Genomic DNA, 22,803 nt, shown 5'->3' on the forward strand with positions numbered 1-22,803 from the left:
TACTGTAAGTGGTCTGTTAGGTTAGATTTATTCATTGAGCATATCTGGTCATAGGCAATTGATTGAATTATAAACAAGTGATAGTATTTTAAAATCAATCCTAAAAGTAACTGGAAGCCAGTGTGGACTGGTGTAATATGCTCAGATTTACTGGTTGTATTTGGAATCCTGGCAGTAGTGTTCTGTATGAGCTGCAGCTTTCTGATGGTCTTCTTGGGAAGGCCGGTTTTCTTGGTTTTCTTTCCAAATGCAATGACTTCAGTTTTCTCCTTGTTTAACTGAAGAAAGTTTTGGCACATCCAACTGTTAATTTTATCATTGCGTTGTCAGAGTGAGTCAATGGGGCTGTAGTCATTTGGGGATATGGCTATGTAAATATTGGTGTCATCTTCCTAGCTGTGATAAGCAATTAGGTTCTTATCCATCATTTGACTCCGTGGGAACATATAATGGTTGAACAAGAGGGGCGCAAGAATCAAGCCTTGTGGGACTCTGCATGTAATTGTGGTCCACTTAGGCTTTTACTCTCCTATACTAGCATAATAACCTCTCCCATCTAAGTATGACCTGAACCATTTGAGGACCGTCACAGAAAGACCGATCCAGTTATCTAGTTTCTCTAGAAGTACGTGATGATTGACAGTGTCTCAAATGCAGCACTGAGATCTAGCAGTACCAGCACTGATATTTAGCCTGAATCAGAATTAAGGCGAATATGACTTATTATCTTCATGATGTGCAGTGATGTGGCCGGAAACCAGATTGATACTTGTCCAGGTATAAAAGTAGTTGTGCAGCTTATTAAAAACAACCTTTTCAATAATCTTGCCTAGAAAAAGAAGATTTGATAACGGTCTATAGTAGCTCAATATGGTGTTATCAAGATTGCTCTTTTTCATGAGGGGCTTAGTTAGGCAATTAGCACTTCTGACAGATCTGCTTCTGAACAGTTTAGCACACTTTTGAAAAAAGATGTGGGGAGTGTGTCCAGATAGCAGGTTAAAGATGTTAGTCAATAGATTACAGTTCCTGACAATGTCACACATTTCCTTGATACTGTGTTGCCTCTCCACCTCCATCAGGGTCACTTGTCTCTCCTTCTGTCTACATCATGCTCACCGGTCTCTCCTCCTCAATGATTAAAACAATCACTGAAGTTTCATTTTTAATTGAAATGTAACGATTGCTTTTCTGAAATAAAACCTGAAATAATAAACGCCAATGATGCCGACAAATGCGACCTCCGGAGGACAGAGTCTTTGAATTGAGATGCAGCTGACAATATCAAGATATTGTGAATTCAGCTTCTTATATTACAATGGCTTAAGGAGAACAAACATCTGATACAAAATTTCCCATGAAGTACACTGTTTGTTTAAAGCATAAGTGGCTTTATGTGTTTTGAATGTTGGCCATCATTTACTGTACCTCATCGAAGGACCAAGTCAAGTCAAGTCAGCTTTATTTATATAGCGCTTTTACAAGGTCCATTGTTACAAAGCAGCTGCACAAGAAAACATTGACTATAAGCAAAACCTATAAGGTTAAATAAGTCAAAACACAGGTCAAATTTCAGACCGACTATAAATTCCCATATGCAGTTTTAATGAAATAAAACTATTGTAGCAAAGTTCGTAAGATGGGAAGGAAGGAGGCGGGAACCGGCGAACATTCAAATAATAAAACTTTAATTAAATAAACACGGAAGTAACTAAAACATACACACACTATACATATATCCGGGCCCGGTCCTCTCTCGTCAACAGTCCTGACGAACATCCATTTAAGCTCCCAATCTCCTCCGTGATAAGATGCGGGACCGGTGCGCGCACAGCTGATTGCACTTATCACTCACGCCACCGGCCCCGCGTCACGGCTCTCGTCCCGCCTTCCTCACCACAACTATAAAATGGTTCTGGTTCTTGTAACCCAGTTAAGGCCAATTATTCTGTTGAATGAAACTAAAACCTTCCAGAGTTGCGTTGAAGAGCCTGCTGTGCTCATCTCGTTTTGTTTTGGATACACAAATTTGTCTCTGTGCAGAATTTACAATGAGTACCACAAGCCTTACAGAACATTCAAATTATTTCAAGGTGTTGTTTGTGTGTCAAGCGGCATCTTATTTTGATCTTTTGCATGAGTCATCGTCTCGTCTCTGAGCTCATCTGTAATTCAAAACCGATGTACAGGTTTGACATAAATCAGTGTTTGTTGTATAACAATGTTATAGAACAGGAACACTCACATTACACAATCACTGCTCGTTCAGACGGATCTGAAAATCAAACCTACGGAGCAAAGAGTTTTAGATCAAACTAACAAGAGCTTAGATTGGTATTGAAAACTCACTGGAAAACAATAGAAACAACAATAACATGTACACAACAAAATCTAGGCCATGTCCCAGGACCCTTTAAGATGGCCGTCATTAAGCCTCTAATCAAGAAACCAAACTTCGATCCAAATGAACTAGGAAACTATAGACCGATTTCAAATCTCCCATACCTGTCTAAAATACTAGAAAAAGTAGTGTCAAGTCAAGTCAAGTCAGCTTTATATATATAGAGCTTTTTACAATTTTCATTGTTACAAAGCAGCTGTACAAGAAAACATTGACTATAAGTAAAACATAAAAGGTTATGGAAGTCAAAACACAGGTCAAATATCAGACACAAAATAAATTACTATATCCAGAGTTAATTAAATAAGACTATCAAATTCTAGCAGCCCCCCCGGCCAGGCAAACAGTGCAAAACAGTATGCAAACGGTGGCGAGGAACCCAAAACTCCATTGGATTTGATGGCAGTCCTGAGAGATGCAGAGGTTTCATTACACAGTGTCTTTCATTGACGTGGCCATCCGGGTAGACCATCGTCTCAGGGAACATCAACAAGAGCGACAACTGGACAACAGATTGCTTGAGTCTGCTAGCCCTATTAAACTACTTTCGTCTCCTAGTGACCCATAGGAACCCATGCAGTTGGGTGGGACCAGGATATCTCAGGCTGAACGTAACCGACGGATGAGAGAGAGATGCTGTCTCTATTGTGGCAAGCCAGGCCACTTTCGCTTTGCATGCCCTGAGTTGTCGGGAAAAGCCCACTCTCGTCCAGGAGGAGGTGGTCCAGGGCGAGAATAGGAATCACCCCCTGCTCGGCGACCTCTGGTTTGACCATCCATGCCACCATCACCCAGGGCATTCAACATCATCAAGTTAGTGCCTTTGTAGACTCTGGGGCCGCTGGGAGTTTTATGGACTTTGAGATGGCAGAGAGACTTTCTATTCAGCCTGTGATGCTTCAGAAACCCCTTAACATTACGGCAGTTGATGGCAGTCCTCTGGGTTCAGGACAGGTTAATCATTGTACCCCATCTCTCCAGCTAAAGGTGGGGCCACACCAGGAACAGATACGGTTCTTTTTGATTCATTCTCCTAAGCTCCCTCTTATCCTTGGCTTCCCTTGGCTGACTGCTCAAAACCCACACATTGACTGGGCCCGAGGGATTGTTAGATCCTGGGGAACTAACTGCCGGGTTTCAGACATCGCCTTCTGCTGTTCCCCCAATCTCCTAGAATCATTCCCAGAACCTTCGTCAGCTATCTCCATGTGGAGATCTGCCTCTGTTCCCGAGACCCTGTCCACTGAAGTCATGGCTGTTCCCAAGATGGAGTCAGCTAAAACCAAGTCTCTAGCTCATCTCCCCGAGTTATCCCGAGTTCCCCCGGAGTATGCAGACCTTTATGAAGTTTTCAGCAAGGACAGAGCTGCCTCACTGCCCCCTCATAGACCTTATGATTGCCCTATTGAACTGGTTCCTGGTACCTGTCCACCTCGTGGAAGGCTCTACTCTCTCTCTGGTCCTGAAAGATTAGCCAAGGACAAGTACCTAAAAGAAGCTCTGGACAGCGGATTCGTCCGTCCTTCTACCTCACCTGCAGGAGCGGGCTTTTTCTTTGTTGAAAAGAAGGATGGCAGCCTACGACCCTGCATAGACTACAGAGGCTTAAACCGTTTTACCATCAAGAACCGGTACCCTCTTCCCCTCATGACCACGGCTTTTGAGATCTTGCAGGGTGCCACCATATTTACTAAGCTGGACCTTCGTAATGCATACCATCTAGTTAGAATCCGTGAGGGAGACGAGTGGAAGACTGCATTCAACACCCCAACGGGCCACTACGAATACCAGGTAATGCCATTCGGCCTGGTTAATGCCCCAGCCGTCTTTCAGGCCTTTATTAATGATGCTCTCAGAGAGATGCTGAATATTTCTGTATTTGTTTATCTGGATGACATACTCATATTCTCCCGCAACTACCAGGAACATATTCAGCATGTTCGGCAGGTTCTGGTCCAGCTGCTAAAACATAAACTCTTTGTGAAGCTGGAGAAGAGTGAATTTCATGTTCCAACAGTCTCATTTCTAGGCTTCCATGTGTCCAAGGGCAGCCTCCATATGGATCCTGGCAAGATCCAGGCAGTCCTGGATTGGCCCCATCCAACTTCGGTGAAGCAGGTACAGCGCTTTTTGGGCTTTTCCAATTTTTATAGGAGATTCATTAGAGACTTTAGTTCTGTTGCAGAGCCTCTCTCCGCACTGACTAAGAAGTCAGCCAAACCATTTGTGTGGACCAGCAGAGCTAACCAAGCCTTCAATAAATTCAAGCGATTCTTCACATCTGCCCCAATCCTAACTCTCCCTGATCCAGAGATACCCTTTGTATTGGAGGTGGATGCCTCAGATGTGGGGGTAGGAGCTGTCCTATCACAGAGGAGTAGGCGTGGTAACAAGCTTCACCCGTGTGCATTTTTCTCTCGTCGGCTTACCCCAACTCAGAGAAATTATGATATTGGGAACAAGGAACTGCTGGCCATTAAGATGGCATTGGAAGAGTGGAGGCATTGGCTGGAGGGGTCCAAACACCCTTTTCTCATATGGACGGACCACAGAAACCTCAAATACATCTGGGAGGCTAAGAGGTTGAATTCACGACAAGCTCGTTGGGCCCTCTTTTTTAACCGATTTAACTTCACTCTTTCCTATCGCCCAGGTTCCAAGAATCTCAAACCAGATGTTTGAGCCACAAGAGGGGGAGTCTGTTCCAGAACCCATTCTCCCCACTTCCAGGGTGGTGGCTCCCATCCAGTGGGATATTGAGACGGCTGTCAAGAGGGCCCAACTGCAGCAGCCAGGACCAGGTAATGGCCCTCCTTAGCGCCTCTTTGTCCCTAACTGTCTGCGTTCTGAGGTTTTGCAGTGGGCTCATGCTTCCCTCCCTTCTGGACACCCGGGAACTACCAGAACATGCAAGCTTGTCCAGAGGAAGTTCTGGTGGCCTAAACTGCATAAAGACGTCCGGGCCTTCATCACTGCCTGCTCCGTTTATGCCCAGAATAAGGAGCCTAGGACCCACCCTCAAGGCTTGCTGTACCCACTCCCTATTCCAAGACGCCCTTGGTCTCACATTTCCTTGGACTTTATCACTGGTTTACCACACGCTCAAGGAAATACGGTAATTCTGGTGGTGGTGGATAGATTTTCAAAGACTTGCCATCTCTTACCGCTGCCCAAGCTCCCCACAGCAAACCAAACCGCAGAACTGTTGATGAGGCATTAAGATGCCTGGTTTCCGACAATCAATCCACATGGAGCTCTCGATTAATCTGGGCTGAATTCGCTCATAACACCCTTTACCATTCCTCCCTAGACATGTCTCCTTTTGAATGTCAGTATGGTTTCCCTCCCCATATGTCTCACGGACAGGAGCCAGAGGTTGACGTCCCTGCTGCTACTCAGCTGGTCCGCCGGTGCCGACGTTCCTGGCAAAGAGCACGTGTTGCTTTATTGAGGGCCAGTCGACAACAACAGAGGCAGGCTAATCGACACCGGAGGGTGGGACCCACGCTTCACTTAGGGCAAAGAGTGTGGCTGTCAACCCGAGATCTTCCTTTGCGGGTGGAATCCCGCAAGATGGCCCCACGATGCATCGGTCCATTCAAGATCCTCCGAAAGATTAATCCAGTTTCCTATCGACTCCACCTCCCCAGGTCCATGAAGGTTCACCCCACTTTTCATGTTTCCCGTCTAAGACCTGCTGTTTGCTCTACTCTGTCCCCAGCTAGGAAGCCTGCCCCAGCACCTCGCATCATTGATGGGCAGCCAGTTTACACAGTCCGTAGACTGCTGGATTCTCGGCAGGTCCGCGGGAGAACTCAATATCTGGTGGACTGGGAGGGCTATGGCCCGGAGGAGCGGACCTGGGTTGCTGCTCGAGACATCTTGGATCCGACTCTCATCTCAGAATTCCACCGAGCCCGAGGGAACTGCCAGAAGAACGTCAGGAGCCGTTCCTAGGAGAGGGGCTCCTGTAAAGATCTCATCTTTGGGTAGCTTGTTCCCTCCACTCCTGCAGATGGCGCCAACGTCCCTAACCTTATCATAATGTCATGTATTTTCATGTACAATTCAAAAGGGCTCCTTTGCAGTGTCTGGTAGTAGACACTTGTGTGCCTGTCAGTCTTACTGTCATGATGTACCCCTTACAACAAATAATTACAAATACTTTTGCTCTCTATTCAATATTTCAGTGTATTATATCGTTTATTATATAGCTTTGTTATGGACAGTTTCACTTTACATCGGTCAAATAAGACAATATGGCTATATTGATGTACATGATGTCTGTTGTGTTTTACCTGCACTCATCCCCAGTAAAGCTTAAAACATTACACTGTTGCGATGTCACGTTACATATATATATATATATATATATATATACATATATATATATATATATATATATATATATATTAACATGTTATATGTTTATTATAAATGTGTTATTTGTAAAACCATATTATTTGAAGCAGTGTGAATGCTTTCTGTTCTATTAGACTCGAGGCTATTGCTCTGGAAGAAAATTGGTACATCATAAAACCGGGAAAAAGAGAACTAATGGTTACCTTGCTTTCTGCAGTGAATGTTTTCAATTAAAGCAGTCGTCCACTTTTTGCCTTTTGTTTCAGTCTCGGAAAATGTTATATTAATATTTAGATCTGCCAACAAATCGGTTATAGGCTTCAAATGTTAAAGAATGATCGGCTATTGGCCAAACTTTACATATCGGTGCATCCCTAAATTATAGGCCTATAATTGTATAAATTTTTCGGACAGAGATTAGACTAGTCCTAGACTAAAATAAATCAGCTTTCCAAACTGAAAAATCTTGTACTAACACATCTTAAAATACATTGATGGCTTTGTGTCATCTTAAAATACACACGTGATGATTTAAGTGTAGCATGTTTGTTAAAACTACTTAAATGTTCTTATTAAACTAATATCTAGTCCTGGTTGAAGATAATCCCTGTCCAGGAAACCGTCCCTAAACAACAGAAAACTGAAATCTGACAAACAGATTAATGTTTTTTTCTTTACCTGCTCAATTACATTACTGTTGGAAAAGTATTTCAACGTACTTCCGCTACTTCGTATTAAATTGGATCATCTTGAGTAGCATAATTATTTTTCTGCATTTATTCTTTAAAATGTAGTGGTTATGACCTGTTCTTCAGTTTTTGAATCGTAGATGAGCAGAGAGAAGAGATGATGCAAAACAGCTACATAGTCATTTGCAAACCTAAGAGAATCAAATCAAGTCACTGTTGTCGATATCAACATTCATCGTTAAGAAATGATTTGACTGCACTGAGATCGAGAACAAATTCCAAGCAACCAGATTTGTGTATCCAAAACATAAACAAAGTTTCTGAGCTGTGCACGACAGGGTTTATCTACTGAAAATGACACTTCAAATAGCGAACAAAAGATTGAAAATCTATTTTTCAGGAATTTAAGATTTACAAAAGGCAGCAATGTAAAAATGATGGACGCAACGAACAATTGATCATTGAGATCATGAAATCATCATTATATCACAACTAAACATGACTGTAATGATTTGGTTTTTGAGCCATAACACAACAAAATCCATAAACTTAAAGGATGTATGTAGATGGAAATAGCTCATTCTGAGATAATAAAAACTTTAAAAATTGTTTAAAACTTTATTGTGTAAGGTATACTCTTTATATACCTCTGAACACATAGTTATTTATAATATATTGCATTTGTCAATAGATCCTCTAAAAGTCACAGACTTGTCCTTTAAATACGTACACTTAATTTTCTGCCTTTAAATCAGTGCCGGCCCGAGCCTCTAGGCAGAATTCGATTTGAAAATACTTTACTCTTAAACTTCTGAATAAAAACTGTCACGAAACATGAAATAAATAATTTCCAAATGTGCAAATGCGAATGTGCATTAAATGTGCAATCTTTTAAATAAAACCAAAATAGACAAACATTAATATAATCAAAAATAGAATGTTACAAAAAATAAGAACATAAGAACAGCAAGGGTTCAACAATGACCTCAAAATCGCATAACTGCAGCCTATAAATATGAGGATAGCCTATAGGAAAGTCTATTTTCATCACAGAAGTCTCCCCGCCCAACATGGTATTGGTATATTTTCTAACGTTCACTTCAACACACACAGCAATGTGAGCTGGCATCCCTTTCACTTAGAAGATTAAGTTCCCCTTCGGCTGTTTTCTTCAATTTAAACTTATATCTATAATCAATGAAATACACCTTGATTGATGCATATTAATAATGCGAGACATTTCACTGTTGATGGCGGGGATTTAACGTTAGCTCTGGTGATGGCAAAATTTGTGCTGCTGCTGCTTATCTTGCTCTTTTTTCTTTCTCTTTTCGGCAGCAGAGAATACATCCTTTTGTGACATTGGCTTATCATTTCTTACAGTAACGCGCACTTGCGCACCGGCGCTAATTGTCCCCCCGTATTTCCACCTTGATCAAGAAGAATCTCATGATCCACCAGTACAATCCCCGAATAGGAGCAAGTCATTAGCCACCTTAAGAAGGGCAGTTTATTTACTATGTTGCTCTATAAAACCTGACTGCAAAGAGTCATGATTCTGCCGCATCATGTCATGTTTCTCTTGGTTTAGTGGCAGGATCAAGACAAAAGCTAATGTTTTGTGTGGAGAGAGGCAATTATGGCCCTTGTGGCCTTCCATACACTCTCTCCGGTCTCGTCTCTGTTCCCATCCTCTCGTCTCCTCATTATTGATTAATGCCCTACACCTGTTCCTCTCTTGATTTGCTCCCTTATTTAATGCCCTCGTGTCTTCTGTCTTATGCTGGTTCATTGTGGTTGTTGGGTGAGTTCCTGTCTTATTAGTTCAGTGTAGGTTGTGCTAAAAAATAATTTTAGTTTAGTTATTCCATGTTCCTGTGTCCATGTAATGTTTTATGTTACCCCCACGTTGGTCTTTGTTTTCTATTTATTTATTTATTAAAGTGTGTTAACCCCTTACCCGCTGTCTGCACCTGGGTCCTATGTCCGTGTGTCACCACTCGCAATCATGACAGAAAAGTGTCAAAGATGTCAAACTTGTTCAAATAAGTTGATAATTGGCTAAGAATACCTTCTCCAGCATTTTCGCTAGAAATGGAACCTTAGAAATATGTATGTAATTGTTCAACACAGCCGGGTCTGACACCGATGGTACCTGACAATCACAAGCTCTCCCCAGATTAGCAAAATGTTTAGCTGTTTTAATCACCCAAATAAAACTTTAGGACAATGCAGATTCTTATAGATCAAATCTGAGAAACTGTGCTTTAGCCACTTTAACAAACTGTTGATAAGACTAATATTATGAATACTCTTTATCGTGGAGATCAGTGGTGCGTTTCTCAAAAGCATTGATGTTGATGATATTTATTTGAATATGACTACATTTTTATTTTAAGATTTAAATTTAGATCTATCAGCATGACACCTCATTTTATAATATTTTGGTCGGTGAGGTGTCTTCGCTTTGGGGTACAGTCTGGGGCTGAGTCGCCCTGAGAGAAAATATTATTTCCCCCTCATTGGAAATGCATGGCGTTAGCCAGTATGGTCTACATAAAAAGTGAGTCCTTCTTCAGTGGAACACAATAGAAGATATTGAGAGAAATGTCTGTGGTTTTGTGTTCAAACAATAAAAGTCAATGTGGTTCAATGTTTTTGGCTTATCAACATTTTTTTTAAATACCTTTCATGTTCTGAAGAAGAAGCACATACAGATTTAAAATGACATGAAGGTGAGTTAACAGCTGCTGATTTTGCATCGTTCTTCGTAAAAGAAAACTACTGCCATCAGCAGCCAGTTCTCTACGCCACCACCTTTTGAACCCGCCCACATCCCTGGCACGTGTGTGCTCCCCACCTTTTCTCCTCTGTCTGAAGCTGATGTCTCCAAGGTCATTGGCTCCAACCACCCACCACCTGCCCACTGGATCCCATCCCCACCCATCTCCTCCAGGCCATCTCTCAAACGGTTGTGCCTGTTCTGACCCACATCATCAACTCTTCGCTCACCACTGGGACATTTCCCACAGCGTTCAAAGAGGCCCGCATCACACCGCTTCTAAAGAAACCCACCCTGGACCCTAAACTGCTAGAAAACTACAGGCCTGTCTCCCTTCTTCCCTTCATTGCCAAAGCCCTGGAGCGAGTTGTTTTCAACCAGCTCTCCTCCTTTCTCATGCAAAACAACCTCCTGGACAGCAATCAGTCTGGGTTCAAGACCGGTCATTCCACAGAGACTGCACTGCTCTCAGTCATCGAAGCCCTGAGACTGGCAAAAGCATCATCCATGTCTTCTGTGCTCATCCTACTGGATCTGACTGCTGCCTTTGAAACAGTCAATCATCACATCCTCCTGGCTTCTCTCAGTGCTATGGGTGTCTCTGGAATGGCGTTGCAATGGTTTGAGTCCTACCTCTTGGGTAGGCCATTCAGAGTATCCTGGAGAGATGAGGTCTCCGCGTCCCAACAGCTCAACACGGGGTGCCACAGGACTCAGTGCTTGGACCGCTCCTCTTCTCCATTTACATGACATCCCTCGGCTCGGTCATTCAGAAGCATGGCTTCTCCTATCATTGCTATGCCGATGACACACAACTCTACTTGTCATTTCAACCGGACGATCCGACAGTCACTGCTCGCATCGCTCGCTTTGGATGAAGGATCATCACCTGCAGCTAAACCTTGCAAAAACGGAACTGCTTGTGATCCCAGCCAACCCAAAGATTCACCACAACCTATGCCATTCAACTAGGCTCATCAACGATTACACCGTCCAGCACAGCCAGAAACCTGGGAGTGGTAATCGACGATCAGCTTAACTTCACAAGTCATGTTGCCAGCACCACCCGGTCCTGTAGATTCATCCTCTACAACATTAGGAAAATTAGACCTTTCCTATCGGAGCACTCTACGCAAGTCCTAGTCCAGGCTCTTGTCCTGTCCAAACTGGATTATTGCAATGCGCTTCTGGCTGGACTTCCTGCTTGCACAATCAAACCTCACCAGATGATCCAGAATGCGGCGGCAAGAGTGGTCTTCAATGAACCGAAGAGAGCGCATGTAACTCCGCTCTTCATCTGGTTAAACTGGCTCCCTGTTGCCGCCCGCATAAAGTTCAAAGCTATGCTCATGGCCTACAAGACCAACACCGGATCTGCACCATCGTATCTTCACTTGCTAATGCAGATCTATGTTCCTGCCAGATCACTGCGTTCTGCAAAGGAACAACGACTAGTGGTACCATCCCAAAAAGGAAAAAAGTCACTCTCCCGTACCTTCTCTGGATCTGTTCAACATTGGTGGAATGATCTACCAGCTGCTACAAGATCAGCAGACTCGGTTGCCATCTTCAAAAAACGCCTAAAACGCATCTCTTCCGTCAACACGTCGCTGATTGATTTTTCCTAATTCTCTTCCCTTTCCTTCTTTATAAAACAAAAAAACCAGACCCAGTAGAGAGTAGAGAGCCAGACCCGTTGTCCAGGTTCGTAGGGAGGGTGTGGACGTCGGCGTCTGTTGGCCTGGATCTCCTGATTCCTTACAGCCCGTTGAAGACGCGAGCACTGTCCCACACTCTCTCACTACATTTAATCCAGTCGTCAACTGCTGGAACCGAGGACGGTTCACCCGACCACGGGAACATAGGGGGCTGATACCCCAAGACACACTGGAAAGGGGTGAGGCCTGTAGATGCATGAGTAAGTGAGTTCTGGGCATATTCGGCCCAGGGAAGAAACTCCGACCATCTATGTTGTTCCCTACTACAACAGGTTCGCAGATAACGGCCAATCTCCTGGTTGAGTCTTTCCACCTGGCCGTTAATCTGAGGATGGTATACAGACGTGAGGCTAACGTTAATGTCCAAGTGTTTGCAGAACGATCTCCAAACTTGTGAGGTGAACTGTGTTCCTCTGTCGCTGACAATGTCCTCAGTTAAGCCATAGATACGGAATACATGGTTGAAGAGAGCTAAAGCTGTTTCCATGGCTGTAGGTAATTTCTTAAATTGAATTAACCGGCATGATTTTGAGAACCTGTCGATGATGACCAGAATGGTTGTGAACACGACGGATGATGGCAGGTCAGTGATGAAGTCAATAGAGAGATGAGACCATGGTCGTTGTGGGATGGGTAATGGTTGAAGTAGGCCTGAGGGTAATTCCTTGGGGGTCTTGGATTGAGCACAGACCTGACAGGATTTGATGAAAATAGTTGCGTCCTTGGTCATTGAAGGTGATTGACTTGTGGATGGACGAATGAACCTAGAGTCTAAAGCTTCCTCAATGTACTCCTCGATAGCCTGATCCACAACCCTGGACAATGGGTAAACTCTGCTTTTGGGCGGCATGGCATTGGGAAGGAAGTCAACGGCGCAATCCCATGGACGATGTGGAGGAAGTAATGTGGCCTTAGTCTTGCTGAAAACTTCAGATAAATCCTGATATTGACTGGGGATGGATACTTTTACCTGGGTTTCGGGACTCTCAATGCTTGTGGTGAGACATGGTTGTGGCTGAATTGAAAGGCAGTTCATTAAACAGAATGGAAACCAGTGAGTTAATTCCCCTTGGAACCAGGAAATGGAGGGATCGTGGATGGCGAGCCAAGGAAATCCTAAAATGACTTCGTATTTGGATGAATCAACGACATACAAGGTGATGTTTTCTTGATGGAACAAACCGGTTTGAAGTTTTTAAGGTTTTTGTTTGACATTGGATACCTTGATTGATGAGAGTGTCGTCGATTGCCTTGATCTGAATGGGTGGAATGCATGGTTGGGTAGGAATATTATACTTCTGAATTATGTCCTTATTGATGATATTCAGAGCTGCTCCAGAGTCAATCAGCGCTGTGAGATCAAGTGACAAAGTATTAGTTCTTATAGTGACGGGTAGTGTAAGTGCCTGCTTCTTAAGGATAGAGAAATTGTGAATATTTACCCCTGTTGAGGGCTTGGCTTTGAGTGGGCAACCGGCACTACGATGGCCTGGTTCACCGCAGTAGAAGCACAGATGATTTTGGCAACATCTTGCTCGTTCCTCTTCAGTTAATCGAGAAACGTTAAGCTGCATGGGTTCAACAGATGATTTTTCAACTGTGAGATGACTGATAGGGGAAGGATTATAAACTGTTTTGTTAGCACGTTGCTTGGGGTTCTGTCTCATGAGATTGTCGATCTTGATGGTGAGATTAACAAGTTCTGAAAATAATAAATCCTCTCTACGACAGGCGAGTTCAGTTTGCAGATCAGCGTTGAGACTGTGTTAAAAGGTAGGTTTGAGAGCAACATCATTCCATCCACTCTGAACTGCCAGTGTGCGAAACTCAATAGCATAATCTGCTGCCGTGCGGTTACCTTGTTTTGCGTTAATCAGTTGTGTGGAGATATCCCTGCCCCCTGCAGGATATTTGAAAACTTCTCGAAGTTAATGCAAAAAATACTCAGTGGAATTCTTGAGTTGTGTATCGCTATCCCACACCGCTGAAGCCCAATCGAGGGCTTTTCCTGTCAGCAAAGTCATGAGAAATGCACATCTCCTCCTCTCAGATTCAAATTGATCTTGTTGAAACTCAAATTATAGTTTGGGAGGAGGAAGAGATTGCACATAGTGTGTCAGGTGTTCGTTGACTGATTGTAGCTCTGTAAGTTGTTCTTGATATTTATTCAGAACCTCGCTTTGATAAGCAAATGCGGCTTGCAAGTTGGAAACCTCCGCTGGATTCATGGGTGGCGAAGAATTCTGTAATGAGGATGCGGAGGTGGCTTTAGAATCCATATGCGGAAGTTTATTGTCAACATCCAACAACACACAACTGGAGATCAGTCCACACAAGCAAACAATCCAGAAAGGGAAATCCGTAAATCAATGGTCAGAGAACTAGGCAGAATCATACAATTGCAGACAAACAGAAAATCAGGAACAACGCTTGGTAAGGCAGGGTTAAACTGGCATTACTTCGCGATGTAAAAGCACATGGTCACAACTTAAGTAGTCCCAAACAGGAAGTGAATGTAGAAGCAGCAGAGGGAGCGTTCAGTCAGTACTCGGGTGATGACTCCCTCTGCTGGCTTGGCATTACACATATTAGGAATTATAAAGATATGTATTCCGATTTGTAACAACCTGAGGGTAATTAAACCATTTTTGGGTGAACTATCACTTTAACTCAAGATATCTTACATAGGTCAGTCCCATATTGTCTCAAGATACACAACATCTTTTCACAATGGCATTTTGAAAAAAAAAATGACTTAAACATCTTAATTTAAGCCCTTGTCCTAGCTTCAGTTGAGTCACATCTGTCAATGTGGGCCTGAGAGACTTCATGACTCAGTAGGATGTAGAGAATGAGTTCAACATCAGTCAGTTGAGTTCAGTTTTCATTTCATTCGTTTTGTATGAAAGTGTGTAACACAAAACATGGAGAGAGTGATGATCAGGAAGAGAAAACACAGATATTCTGTCTTTCATTGACTTCATAATTACAATTAATCCAACAAAGAAATGATAAGAAAATGAATCGACACAATAGTTGTTTATGTCTTGTTTATGTGTTGGTTTCCAGGTAAGAGTACAAGATTTCCATATGCAATTGGTGATTCATGCAATGTTTGTGACTCCAGATTTGATTTGTAAATAAGTCTTGAAATAACAGCTAAAGTTAGGTTGTAAAGGTTTTACGACATAAATTATGTACCTCAGTTTCACATGTTAACTGATGTTTATTCAGCTTATACATTTTATGTTGATTAAGTTTCATATTTTGATTCAAAGTTCTCAACTGAAATATGTTCTTTGTTCATAAGACATAACACTTTCAAGAAGACATTAAGGTTTTAGAGCTCAAAAGAAAATCAGGTATAGACATGTAACCTTCCAGATCCCAAGCAAAGGTAGTACTCTTCTGAACAATGGTATCCACAAAACTCTTCTAAATATCAAAGATAAATAAACAGGCTCTGGGGTAAAAACTGTTAAAAAAGCTTGCGGTGCGTGGACCTGTACCGTTTGCCAGAAGGCAGCAAGTGAAACATGTGATGAGCAGGATGGTAAGAGTCTCTTAGAATGATGTGTGATTTCTGCAAACAGCGGTAGATGAAGATATGGTCGAGGGCTGGGAGCTGGCAATATTTTGTACAATCTTTATAATTGGACAAACTCATTCATCTCATTTTACTTTCTGGTGAGTAAACATCACATCATCATCTCATAGAACGCACAAACATCTCAACATTATACAAGCTGACAGTCATTCAGTGTAAAATTCTTGTTTTTGTTCGACAGGTCTTGTTTCTGTTCCAGGTAGTTTAGCAGGTAATCAACACTTTTGATTCTTCTAACGGAAATGTAGAATGATGTAAATAATTAATTTTATTCTTCATTCACTGTTGTGAGTTTATGTTTAGATGACAGTTTTATTCTCATGAGACAGTTTTTTTGACTGTTCTCTAATGTTTCATTCTGGTTTGTTTGTGTTTTTAATAATCACTCTTCTAGACGCTCACTCTTTCAAGAGCTATCAATGATAAATAAAACATACAAATATGCTGATGACATGGCACTTGTTGCACTTTTATGAAAAGATCAGGTGCAGGCAGTAGGGGTTTTAGGCCAATCAGGAGCTTGATTATTTACATTTAGTCATTAAGCAGACGCGCCTTTATCCAAAGCGACATACAAAGAGTTTGAGGAGCAATAAGCGATAGCCTATGTCATAGACCACTACCTGTCGAGAGAAGAGTGTTAGTGTTCATTGATTCATTCATTTTCTACCGCTTATCCGGGGCCGGGTCGCGGGGGGAAGCAGTCTAAGCAGAGATGCCCAGACATCCCTCACCCTAGACACTTCCTCCAGCTCTTCCGGGGGGACACCGAGGCGTTCCCAGGCCAGCCGGGAGACATAGTCCCACCAGCGTGTCCTAGGTCTTTCCCGGGGTCTCCTCCCAGTCGGACGGGCCCGGAGCACCTTCCGGGGAAGGCGTCCAGTAGGCATCCGTAACAGATGCCCAAGCCACCTCAGCTGACCCCTCTCGATGTGGAGGATGACCCAAAGCTCATGACCATAGGTGAGAGTAGGAACGTAGATTGACCGGTAAATTGAGAGCTTCGCCTTGCGGCTCAGCTCTTTCTTCACCACGACGGACCGGTACATCGACCGCATTACTGCAGAAGCTGCACCGATCCGTCTGTCAATCTCCCGTTCCATCCTTCCCTCACTCGTGAACAAGACCCCGAGATACTTAAACTCCTCCACTTGAGGAAGGAACTCTCCACAAACCTGAAGTGGGCAAGCCACCCTTTTCCGACTTAGGACCATGGCCTCGGATTTGGAGGTACTGATTTTCATTCCCGCCGCTTCACACTCTACTGTAAACCGTCCCAGTGCATGCTGAAGGTCCTGGTTTGAAGGGGCCAACACGAAAACATCATCCGCAAATAGCAGAGACAAGATCGTCTGATCCCCAAACCTGACACCCTCCGGCCCCTGGCTGCGCCTAGAAATTCTGTCCATAAAAATTACGAATAGAACCGGTGACAAAGGGCAGCCCTGCCGGAGTCTGACATGCACTGAGAACAAGTCCGACTTACTGCCGGCAATGCGAACCAAGCTCCTGCTTCGGCCGTACAGGGACCTGACAGCCCTTAGTAAAGGACCACAGACCCCATACTCCCGAAGCACCCTCCACAGGATGCCACAAGGGACACAGTCGAATGCCTTCTCCAAATCCACAAAACACATGTGGATTGGTTGAGCAAACTCCCATGAACCCTCCAGCACCTTGTAGAGGGTGTAGAGCTGGTCCAGCGTTCCACGGCCTGGACGAAAACCACACTGTTCCTCCTGAATCCGAGGTTCTACTATCGGCCGTATTCTCCTCTCCAGTACCCTGGCATAGACTTTCCCGGGAAGGCTGAGAAGTGTGATCCCTCTGTAGTTGGAACACACCCTCCGGTTCCCCTTCTTAAAAAGAGGGACCACCACCCCGGTCTGCCATCCCAGAGGCACTGTCCCCGACCGCCACGTGTTGCTGCAGAGGCGTGTCAGCCAAGACAGCCCCACAACAGCCAGAGACTTGAGGTACTCAGGGCGAATCTCATCCACCCCCGGTGCCTTGCCACTGAGGAGTTTCTTGACTACCTCAGTGACTTCGGGTTGGGTGATGGACGAGTCCACCTCTGAGCCCTCAGCCTCTGCTTCCTCAATGGAGGACGTGACTGTGGGATTGAGGAGATCCTCGAAGTACTCCTTCCACCGTCCGACGACATCCCCAGTTGAGCTCAACAGCCTCCCACCTCCACTGTAAACAGCGTTGGTAGGGCACTGTTTCCCTCTCCTGAGGCGCCGGACGGTTTGCCAGAATCTCTTCGAGGCCAGTCGATAGTCCTTCTCCATGGCCTCACCAAACTCCTCCCAGGCCCGAGTTTTTGCCTCCACAACCACCCGGGCAGCAGTCCGCTTGGCCTGCCGGTACCTGTCAGCTGCCTCAGGAGTCCCATAAGCCAACCAGGCCCGATAAGACTCCTTCTTCAGCTTGACGGTTTCCCTTACTTCCGGTGTCCACCACCGGGTTCGGGGATTCCCGCCTCGACAGGCACCAGAGACCTTACGGCCACAGCTCCGAGTGGCCGCTTAGACAATGGAGGTGGAGAACATGGTCCACTCGGACTCAATGTCTCCAGCCTCCCTCGGGATCTGGTTGAAGCTCTGCCGGAGGTGGGAGTTAAAGATCTCTCTGACAGGAGACTCGGCCAGGCATTCCCAGCAGACCCTTACAGTACGTTTGTGCCTGCCGAGTCTGTCCAGCTTCCTCTCCTGCCATCGGATCCAACTCACCACCATGTGGTGATCAGTTGACAGCTCCGCCCCTCTCTTAACCCGAGTGTCCAAAACATATGGTCGCAGGTCAGATGAAATGACCACAAAGTCGATCATCGACCTGCGGCCTAGGGTGTCCTGGTGCCACGTGCACTGATGGACACCCTTATGCTTGAACATGGTGTTCGTTATAGACAAACTGTGACTAGCACAGAAGTCCAATAACTGAACACCGCTCGGGTTCAGATCAGGGGGGCCGTTCCTCCCAATCACGCCCCTTCAGGTGTCACTGTCGTTGCCGACATGGGCGTTGAAATCCCCCAGTAGGACGACGGAGTCCCCAGTCGGAGTACTTTCCAGCACCCCTCCCAGAGACTCCAAGAAGGTTGGGTACTCTGCACTGCCGTTCGGCCCGTAGGCACAAACAACAGTGAGAGACCTAACCCCGACCCGTAGGCGCAGGGAAACGACCCTCTCGTTCACCGGGGTAAACTCCAAACATGGCGGGATAGCTGGGGGGCTATAAGCATACCCACACCAGCCCGCCGCCTCGCCCCATGGGCAACTCCAGAGTTATGAAGTGTCCATCCTCTCTCGAGGAGTGTGGTTCCAGAGCCCAAGCCATGCGTAGAGGTGATCCCGACTATCTCTAGTCGGAACCTCTCAACCTCACGCACCATCTCAGGCTCCTTCCCCGCCAGCGAGGTGACGTTCCACGTCCCTAGAGCTAGCTTCCGTGTCCAGGGATCGGGCTGTCGAGGCACTCTCCTCCGACCGCCGCCCGATCCACTACGCACCGACCCCCTATGGTCCCTCCCGCACGTGGTGAGCCCACGGGAAGGCGGCCCCACGTCGCTCCTTCGGGCTGAGCCCGGCCGGACCCCGTGGGGAAAGACCCGGCCACCAGGCGCTCGCATGCGAGCACCGACCCCGGGCCTGGCTCCAGGGTGGTGTCCCGGTTGGGCCATTCCAGGCGATGTCACGGTCCTTGTTTTTTTAAACATCATAAGGGGTTTTTTGAACCACTCTTAGTCTGACCCATCGCCAAGGACCTGTTTGCCTTGGGAGACCCTACCAGGGGCATATAGCCCCCGGCAACATAGCTCCTAGGGTCACTCGGGTACTCAAACCTCTCCACCACGTTAAGGTGGCGGTTCATGGAAGGGTTAGTGTACATTTTTTAAAAATTATTTGTCTGTCAGGTATTCACCGAAGATGTGCGTTATTTGGAATAAATTATTATGACTTAGCGAGCAGCAGAAGCCCCTCCCATGATGCGAATTCAATTGGTGGACTAAAGTCAGTCACTAAAGTAAAGTCAGTGTGAAGAGAGCTCCTTGAGAGAGAGAGAGAGAGAGAGAGAGAGAGAGAGAGAGAGAGAGAGAGAGAGAGAGAGAGAGAGAGAGAGAGAGAGAGAGAGAGAGAGAGAGAGAGAGAGAGAGAGAGAGAGAGAGAGAGAGAGAGAGAGAGAGAGAGAGAGAGAGAGAGAGAGAGAGAGAGAGAGAGAGAGAGAGAGAGAGAGAGAGACAGACAGAGAGAGAGAGAGAGAGAGAGAGAGACAGAGAGAGACAGAGAGAGACCGAGAGACAGAGAGATTCAAAATGTCCTTCCCTTTGTACTTTGAACATGTTCCACACTCTAAAAAGATTCTGATAAAAAATATGCATTCCATTGATGTTCAGTTTCGACAGGACCATAAAAAAGAGATTTCTGTCCAATTTCAAATTTCCAAGATTTTGTAGTATTTTACACGCAACTACATTCCAGCTTGAAGTTACTGATCCACTAAGAAGTCTTTGCAAAAATTGTAAACGGAAAGCTGCTGCTCTACTTCGAAGATGTACCAATCCTTGACCTCCTTCTTCTATGGGTAGAAACAATATACTCTGAGGAACCCAGTGTAAAATCAACTAAAATCGCTTGAATCTCTGCCAACAAACGCAAAGGAGGATCTATACAGGTTAATTTATGCCATAAAGATGAAGCTATTAAATTATGTATAACTAAGGTTCGACCTCTATATGACATATTTGGGATTAACCACTTCCATTTCTCAAGTCGACCTTTTACTTTCTCGATAACTCCTTCCCAATTTTTTTGTACAGTTGCTTCATCTCCTAGAAAGACTCTCCTTTCTTCCATACTAAACCAGGGGGAAGGGAAAAACACCCTCTTTTCCAATCCCCTATTAGTAGCGCTTCACTTTTTTCCCAATTAGTTTTAGCAGAAGACAGTTTTTTTAAATCCTCAAGTACACTCATTAAAACCTTTACATCACTCTGTTGGCTAACAAACACTAAGACATCATCAGCATATGCAGAGAGACTTATAGTTTTTCCCAGCATTGGCACATTAAAACCTTGTACATTTTTTCTTAATTGTTCTAAAAAAGGTTCAATTGCTAATGAATTTTAACATTCCAGAAAGCGGGCATCCCTGCCTCACACCTCTAAGAACTTTAAAAGGAGTGCATAAGCCACCATTAATTTTGAGTATACTCTCAACATGACTGTACAAAACTTGAATTTTATCTATAAAACTTTTACTAAAACCAAAAGCTTTTAGCGTTTCTCATAGGTACATATGTTCAACCCAGTTGAATTCTTTTTCTTGGTCTAGCGAAATCAATCCAATGTCACTATTTGATAACCTAGAGACATCATAGATATCCCTAATAAGGGAGATATTATCAAAACACAGTAGGTTTGGTCGGATGGATCACCTCATTCATGACTTTTGATAATCTGTTTGTTAAAATCTTGGAAATAAGTTTATAATGACTGCACAGAAGTGAAACACATCTCCAGTCTTTTATCTCTGTGAGGTCTCCTTTTTTGGGAAGGAGGGTTAGGACCGCTCTCCAGCAACTCAAAGGTAGAAGACCTTCGTCCAAACTTCTAAGAGATCCTCTCCCAAAATATCCCAAAAACATTTATAGAAGTCTATTGGTATGCCATCAATTCCAGGCACCCTTCCTGATTCCATGCTCTGAACAGCCTTATGCAGTTCTCCCAGGTTGAGCACCCCTGAAATCTCTGCATTAGCTTCATCAGACACCTGTGGTAAATCCTTGAAGAATACACTCTCGCTGATTTTGTCTGGTCCTAATTCACTTCTGTACAGTTTCTCATAAAAACAAATTGCCCTCCTCCTAATAGCTACAGGGTTGGACAACAGAAAACCTCAATTTTTCCTTTCAAGATTAAAGAAATACTTTGAAGGTGCACCCATCTGGTCAAGACTTATAAATCTTGACCGGATCAAAGCCCCCTGTGTTTTAACCCCTAATAATTCTGCCAATTGATTCTTTTTTTTGGAAAGAATTTTTAAAACACCTTGTTTTAATTCTGCCAATTCCTGTATCATAATTATATCAGTCTCTAAGTCTTTCATTAACTGATTTAAAACTTTAGTGCATACTGCTGAAAATACTGTTTAATCTTTATTTTTCCAAAATCCCACCATTTTTGCACTGATTGGAAAGATGCTTTTTTTGATCTGTGATATTCCAAAACAGTTTAAAAGTGCGTATAAAATCCTTGTTTTCTAACAAAGTTAAATTAAAATGCAAATAAGCACTTTTAGGCTTGACAGAATTCAATATAACAGAACACTGTACCATACAATGGTCCGAAAGACCAACAGGAAAAATACAACAATTTTTAAAAATACCAGCATGATGCTTAAACACATAAAATCTATCCAATCGTGCCAGAGATAAAGCATTATCAAGTGCATGTGACCAAGTATATTGTCTCTTATCCTCATGGAAAGACCTCCATACATCAGTTAACTCATGTTTATTAATTATTTGAATGAGACGTTTTCTATTTTTTTCTGCTTAATAATTACATACAGCTCAGCTCTTTTTCTATGATCTCTAGCACCATTAATGTTCAAGGAGGCAATCTGCACTTCCGCCATACTGAAATAAATAAACAAACAAAAAAAACCAAGCAAACCCAAAATACTTATATTCTTAATCCTCATTTTCATTTAACTCCATGCCAACCTTCCTCACAATTTTTTTCAAACGGTAAAATTCCTTGTTTGAAAGGCACTTTTGTTTTTTGTGATACTAAGAAAGCGCTTTATTTCTTCAGCATCATAGCTTGTGCTTATACCTTCAGTCTGAGACAACACTACACTTGAATCAGACATTTCACTTTCTGACTCTTCCTGTTCTTCAAACGCTTCTCCTTTTTTAAAACACTTTGCACTACTGATCCTTTCCACATTTGTCTTTTTGTCGGTACTTTGAACATCTTATTTTCCGCTTCTGTCTCAGGCACAGCTTCTTCCCTCATGTTTTCTACTTCACTGTTCAACAATTTAGTTTCAGCATTTAGTGCAGTTTCTGAAATATTTCTACCTTCACTCATTGATTCCGTTGAGGTCGATCCAGCTTCTACAGGCCCCACAACAGATGTTCCTTCCCCAGCAAGTTTGTCAACGATCAGCACTGCTTTGGCCAGACCGACCTCAGAGGATTTTACAGTAGGCCCATCTTTCTCATTTGCAACACTGTCC

The sequence above is a fragment of the Barbatula barbatula genome (assembly GCF_947034865.1).
Source record: "Barbatula barbatula genome assembly, chromosome: 1".
Taxonomy (NCBI): Eukaryota; Metazoa; Chordata; class Actinopteri; order Cypriniformes; family Nemacheilidae; genus Barbatula; species Barbatula barbatula.